Source organism: Hibiscus syriacus, unplaced genomic scaffold, assembly GCF_006381635.1.
Source record: "Hibiscus syriacus cultivar Baekdansim isolate YM2019G1 unplaced genomic scaffold, ASM638163v2 tig00110830_pilon, whole genome shotgun sequence".
Classification (NCBI taxonomy): domain Eukaryota; kingdom Viridiplantae; phylum Streptophyta; class Magnoliopsida; order Malvales; family Malvaceae; genus Hibiscus; species Hibiscus syriacus.
Window position 1 is genome coordinate 1,201,216 of NW_024062881.1, and position 7,263 is coordinate 1,208,478.

The 7,263-nt window shown below is 34.8% G+C and overlaps 1 pseudogene; it reads right to left on the reverse strand.

Moving 5' to 3' along the window:
• Nucleotides 1-277: 277 nt before the first annotated feature.
• LOC120142458 lies at nt 278-4,955 on the reverse strand (annotated as a pseudogene).
• Nucleotides 4,956-7,263: the final 2,308 nt, after the last annotated feature.

Below are 7,263 nucleotides of genomic sequence, written 5' to 3' on the forward strand. Positions count from 1 at the left end.
ATTTTTTTTAACTTAGGGCACCCTTTTGGGTTTTCACCCTAAACATTTTTTTAACAAAAGATTAAAGGATAACCAATTCCAAGTGATGAAACCTTGAACAAGCTGAAAACATGCCGACTAGAGAAGCGGGCTTTGGCTAGTTAACAACATTCATGTTTACAGATAACATTGAAATACTCCAAAACAGGCTTACTTCAAAAATATAACATAAATAGTCTTAAGTAGGCTAAATCCAGGACCTATGCAAAATGATTGGTTCAAAGGTGGTGTTTTTTTCTCAACAGAAAAACATAGAGCTACTGACGTTTTCTTTCAATCTAAGAAGCTGAGGGACAACAATAGCTCTGGGAGCAGTAACACCACCATGATTGGACGATGTCTCAGAAGCATCCTCAAACTTCATGAATTGTCCCAACTGTGAAGCTTCCAAGTGGGCATAGCAAATAGGAGCAACGACAGATATGACAGTGGTGCTTGTTTGATATGCATAAGATAGAGAATAGACAAGTTCTTGCAGATCATTAGCTAAAAAGCCAACCTGATCCAAGAGAATATGATAACATGTTGACATTGTGGTTATGATCATTCCAACATGAGCACAGAGATAAAAAATCATTGTTCCTCAGGTGGTAGATACTTCTATCGATCACAATTCCAGGTTGAACATTGTCCGGATATCCCTGCTGGAAAAACTTAGTATGATGTTTTTTCTGTGCAACAATCACCATAAGCTTTGGGTCCCAAATCTAATAGAGGAGCTTACAACCCTCTATAACTTGATCCACTTCTTTGTTCAAAACCTGATTAAACTGAGACTCGCTAACCCTATCCCTAAATATGATTATCTGATCAGGCTTACTCTTCCCTGAACTTGAGTATAAATCCAAAAGAGTTTCCCTTATAATACCATTATCATCCTTGCTAGAAAGTTTTAAAAGATAATCTATCATTTCAAGCTTTGGAGGTTGTGTACGCACATCTTTCTTATAGTGGGAAATTAGTGGCCACTATCTGGAGCTAAACACCGCAGCAATCGACATGACATTCGACTGCACAGGAGAGCCATGTGACACATGCATGCCAATGATGGTAGTTAGGACCTTTGAAACCATAGGTATTGATCTCTCACTGATCAACATTGAATTTAATCCACCAACCTTGGAATTTATCTTCAGAAGCAGATTTGTAAGGTACTGATCGTTCACTTTGGAGGGTGCCATACATTGAGTCATTATACCAAACTCATAAATATTTTTTCATTTCCATGGACCATAGAGATCAGAGTTATTTCGATCAGGGTATGGATACAAACACAATATTTCTTAAACAGGAGTGCGATATAAAAATTAGGATCCAAAATTTTATTTTATCGAATGAAGTTTGGCAATCATTATCCCATATTCCAGAGTTGTTTTTCTTTCGAAGAAGGAAAAAAATTGGGTCGTACTTGTCGGTCAGTTGAGATATGAACCGTGCTATGTAATTTAACCTAACCATAAAATGTCGAACCTATTTCTGTGTTTGTGGGAGAGGTAAATTCTGGATGTCTTTGACCTTATCTGGATCAACTTCGATTCCTCTCCTTCTGACGACGAATCCTAACAGGTTTCCAGATATTACCTTGAAGGTACACTTGTTGGGGTTCAGTTTTAGCTGGAACTTTCTTAATCTTTGAAGGAGCTTTCTTAGATTTTCAACATGTTCATTTTCGGTTTGTGCTTTAACAATCATGTCATCCACATAAACCTCAATTTCCTTGTGCATCATGTCATGAAACAAGGTCACAATGGCTCTTTGATATGTTGCACCAGTATTCTTTAATCCGAAGGGCATCACCTTGTAGCAGAAAGTTCCCCACATTGTAACGAATATAGTCTTTTCTATGTCCTCAGGATGCATATTAATCTGGTTATATCTTGAGAATCCATCCATGAATGAGAAGAAAGCGTTCATGGTAGTATTATCCACCAAAGATGTCTATGTACGGCAGAGGAAAATTATATTTGAGAGTCGGCTTGTTAAGGTCTCGGTAATCGACACACATACGTACTTTTCTGTCTTTCTTTGGAACCGATACTATGTTATCCATCCATTCCAGATACTTGGCCACTTGAAAGAAGCCAACATCAAACTGTTTCTTGACCTCTTCCTTAATCTTAAGGAGCATTTCATGTCTCATTCTCCTTAGCTTTTGTTGCACAGGTTTGCATTCTGGTTTGATGGGTTGTGGACTACCATATCTATATTTTGTCCCGACATGTCTTGATCGACCATGCAAACACATCTATGTATTCTTGAAGTAAGAATATTATGTTTTGTCTAGCTTCAATCGAGAGGGTTGTGCCAATTTTGACTTCATTCCTTTCTTCTTCAGTACCCAGATTCAAGATTTCAATTTTCTCTTAATGTGGCAGTATTTGTTTGTTTTATTTTTCTATCATCCTTAACAATTCGGAGTGTAAACTGTACTCATCTTCATTGTCACATTCATCATGTAACACCCATATTCCGTATACGTTTATGTATACGAAGTATAGATGTCACATCACTTAAAAATTTATTTATCATTTGAAAACCCTTTAAAAATTTTGTTTCAAACTTAATTCCCCCCCTGAATTTAACGTAATAAGTAAATATTCGTTGAATTTACGTTAAAAAAAATATTTTGTTACATTTAATTACATGCAATATAAGTTTCCAAAATGATCACTGTTGTCCTAATTTTAGTGATGAGTCCAGCTTAGTGGAAGATATCTGCTGATACGGCTGTATTCCTTACTTGATTAGTCTATGCTGTTATCTACACGTGGAAACGCATACGTTAAATAATTACTTAGTGAGTCATACTATTTTAAGTAACCCTTATGTATACATAAGTATTTCATATTATTTAGTTCTCATCAAATTGTATATTCTTTAAGGATTCTATAATCCTTCTCAGTTAAACTATATTTCATTCGCAATTATCATAATCATTGACCATTATTATTTATTTTCATTAATAACATCCATTCATGTTTATAATGCACCATTATGCATTTTCAATTATATCATACTTTTATGTTGATAATGCACACATATGCATTTCAACTATGGTATCCTTTCATGTCGATAGTGCACCCATATGCATTATTATTTTGGCATCATTTCATGTCGATAATGCACCCATATGCATTATTATTTTGGCATCATTTCATGCCGATAATGCACCCATATTCATTATTATTTTGGCATCCTTTCATGCCGATAATGCACCCATATGCATTATTATTTTGGCATCCTTTCATACCGATAATGAGCCCATATGAATTATTATTTTGTTCATTTGTTTTATAGCAGCTCATACTCTAAAAATCATTCAAATATCATTTTCATACATTAAATAATAACATAACAACTACTGTAAAACATACATTAAAATTTAAATATTTCAACTTGACTAATTTCAAATAATTTTTGTCTAGATTGCATACAATAAATGTACTCACCTGGGTTGCCTTGCTTTGATATCCAAAATGTAAGCTGATTACTCCGGAACTTGGCATTTTCCTTTCACTTTACTCGACTTGGGAGCTTGATTTCTTTTTTTTCCATAGTCATTAAAAACATGTATAATATCAATTGTTAGTATATTTCATAACAAATATACTTAAACATGAATCAAAAGTACCTATTATTATCTTTTCTACAACAATATCAGCCTATATTAAAATTTCTGACTCCTCAGTATCGATACCCTTACCATAGTATCGATACTACCATTCTCTGGTATCGATATTATTTTATGGTATCGTTACCTTCTTTTTGGTATCGATACTTCACCTTCGGTATCGATACCGATTGAATAAGTATCAATACTACTTAGCAGATTCATCCCACTTTAGCCTATTGTATCGGTACTGTTCTATCAATATCGATACCCATGCCAAAAATTTACAGTTTTAACCCGATTATCACCCAAATGGGGTAAAATTTCATTATGCTTACACCATATAATACTATTAAACTCTTCTTTAACTATCCATACTAATATTCCTTCATTTAACCTCTTAAAGCATCTTAAATCTTTCAAGAACATTAAATTCTAAGAATCCCACCACTTTTCCTAATATGTCCTTAGTCCTATCAAATGCTTCTAATCTCTTATTTACCTCTTTGATAAGTCAAATCTACCAGTAAACATCAACAAACACTCATATATTAACATATCATTTCAAAACCCATTTTCTAAAATTTCCATTATTTCCTCCAATTCATAGTTTTAATCTCATTAAATCCTTCCTTAAGCTTTTATACAACTTAAGGTTGTAAAAACAACCCATAATCAAAAGGAAAAACTGATAAATTGTAGCTTACCTTTGGAGCTATGGAGGAGGATTTATCCACGTGAAATAAGAAGAAAAGGAAAGAGCTTTTTGATATCTACTTTCACCTTTCCCTTAGCTTTAATACTTACTAAATAATAAATTTAAATTCATTTTTCTTTAAAGGACCAAAATGCCCTCTCAACCATCCATTTTTACAATTTAGTCTAAACCACTAATCCAAATAATTCTCATCTTTTATCATTTAATCGAATAAATCCTCATATTTTTAAATGATTTCAATAAAGTCCCTAATTCGTTATTTGGGGCATTACAATTCTTCCACTTAAGAAAATTCATCCTCGAATTTAGATAAATACCTGGACCAAAAAGATAGGCAAACTGCATTCTCATGTCCTTCTCTCTTTTCCAAGTAGCCTTTTCAACCTTATGATTTTGCCAGAGTACTTTAACTAAAGGAATCTTTTTGTTGCATAATTCTTGGATTTCTCTAGCCAATATCCGCACTGGTTCTTCTTCATAAGTTAAATCCCTTCGGACCTCTATTTCCTCTGGTTTAATAATGTGGGATGGATCGGATCGATATCTTCTGAGCATTGATACATGGAAAACATTGTGGATTTTATCCATATCCGGAAGCAAAACTAGCTGATATGCTACTGGCCCGACTCTTTTCAAGATTTCATAAGGTGCAATAAATCTCGAAGTCAACTTTCCCTTACACCCAAATCTCAAGACTTTCTTCCAAGGTGTCACCTTTAAGAACACTTTATCTCCCACATGAAATTCGATTTCTTTTCTTTTCAAATCAACATAAGATTTATGTCGATTAGAGGCTATCTTGAGATTTCCTTGAATAATCTTTACTTTCTCCTCTATCTCTTTAATCAACTCTGGCCCAATTTGGTCTCGGTCTTTCATTTCAAACCAAATTATTGGTGTATGACAGTTTCTCTCATATAATGCTTCATACGGGGCCATCTTAATACTCGACTGGTAACTTTTATTATATGCGAATTCCTCTAAAGGCAAACACTTATCCCATGATCCTTTAAATTCAATCACACATGCCCTTAGCATATCTTCCAATATCTAAATAGTTCGTTCTGATTGCCTATTTGTTTGCGGATGAAAATCTGTACTTAAGTTCAATCGAGTACCCAATGATTCATATAAAGACTTCCAGAACCTTGAGGTAAACCTTGGGTTTCGATCAGATACTATCGTAATCGGCACTCCAGGCAGTCTAACTATCTCTTTTATATACAACTACGTAAACTTAGCGATTGAGTAATCTACTCGAACCAGGATAAAATGAGCAGTCTTGGTCAACCTGTTTACTATTATCAAAATTGAGTCCTTTTCACCGGTGACAATGGTAGCCCTGAAACAAAATCGTGACATGTCAAACATTTGGCAACAAACTCGGTTACAACTCTTTTCATACCAGCCCACCTATAACTACTCTTCAAGTCTTGATACATCTTATTCCTGCCTGGGTGCATAGTCAAAGGACTATAATGTACTTCATAAAGAATATCTTTCTTCAAATCATCATTATCGGGAATGCAAAGTCTTCCGCTATAGTATAGACATTCATCCGCTCTTACTTCAAAGTCTTTAGTCTCATTCTTTTCGACTTGTGCTATTTTTGCCAAGCATTTCTCATATTTACTTTGTAGCTCTTTAATTTGATCCAAGAACAACAACTTTAACTTAAGCTCAGTAATTAAGGCACCATCTTTCTTTAATGACATATGTGCATCCAAAGCCCATAAAGATGCAAAAATCTTTCGGCTTAGTGCATCTACGACCACATTCGCCTTTTCGGGATGAGAATCGATAGTTATATCATAATCCTTTAGAAGCTCAATCCATCTTCTTTATCTCAAGTTCAATTCTCTCTGAGTCAATATATACTTTAAAGTCTTGTGATCTGTATAGATATGGCACTATTCCCCATACAAATAATGACGCCAGATTTTCAATGCAAACACAACTGCTGCTAATTCCAAATTGTGTGTCGGATAATTTTTCTCACGATTCTTCAACTATCTTGAAAAATAAGGCACAAACTTTCCATCATGCATCAGTACACACCCCATTCCATTAAGGGATGCATCACTAAACACAACATAGTCTTTTCCCGACTCAGGTTGTACAAGTACAGGGGCCTCTGTTAATATTCTCTTGAGTCCTTCAAAACTTTCTTGGCATTTCTCTGTGCAGACAAATGGCATATCATTCGTAACAATTTATTTAGCGGCAAAGCTAACATTGAGAAGTTCTTCACAAACTGTCTATAATAACCGGAAAGACCCGAGAAACTCTGAACCTAAAAAACATTCTTTGGAGATTACCAATCCACTATAGCATGGATCTTTTTGGATCTACTCGTACGCCTTCTGTGGAGACTATGTGACCAAGGAAAACAACTTCGGCTAACCAAATTTCACACTTTGACAAATTGGCATACAACTTCTTCTCGTGGAGTGTCTAAAGAACTACTCAAAGATGAACATCATGGTCTTCTCTTGACTTGGAATATACCAAGATATCATCTATAAATAACACCGTGAATTGATCCAAGTAGGGTTGGAATACTCAGTTCATCAAGCCCATGAATGTCGCTAGTGCATTAGTCAAACCAAATGGCATCACTACAAATTCATATTACCCATACTGAGTCCGAAAAGCTGTCTTTGAAATATCATCATCTTTAATCTTTAGTTGATGGTACCCCGACCTTAGATATATTATAGAAAATATCACTGCTCCTTTCAATTGATCAAATAAATCATCAATCCTTGGAAGAGGATACTTTTTCTTTATTGTGACTTTATTTAACTTATGGTAATCGATACATAGTTGCATGGACCCGTCCTTTTTTTTCACAAATAGTACAGGTGATGTCCAAGGAGAAACACTAGGTCTTACA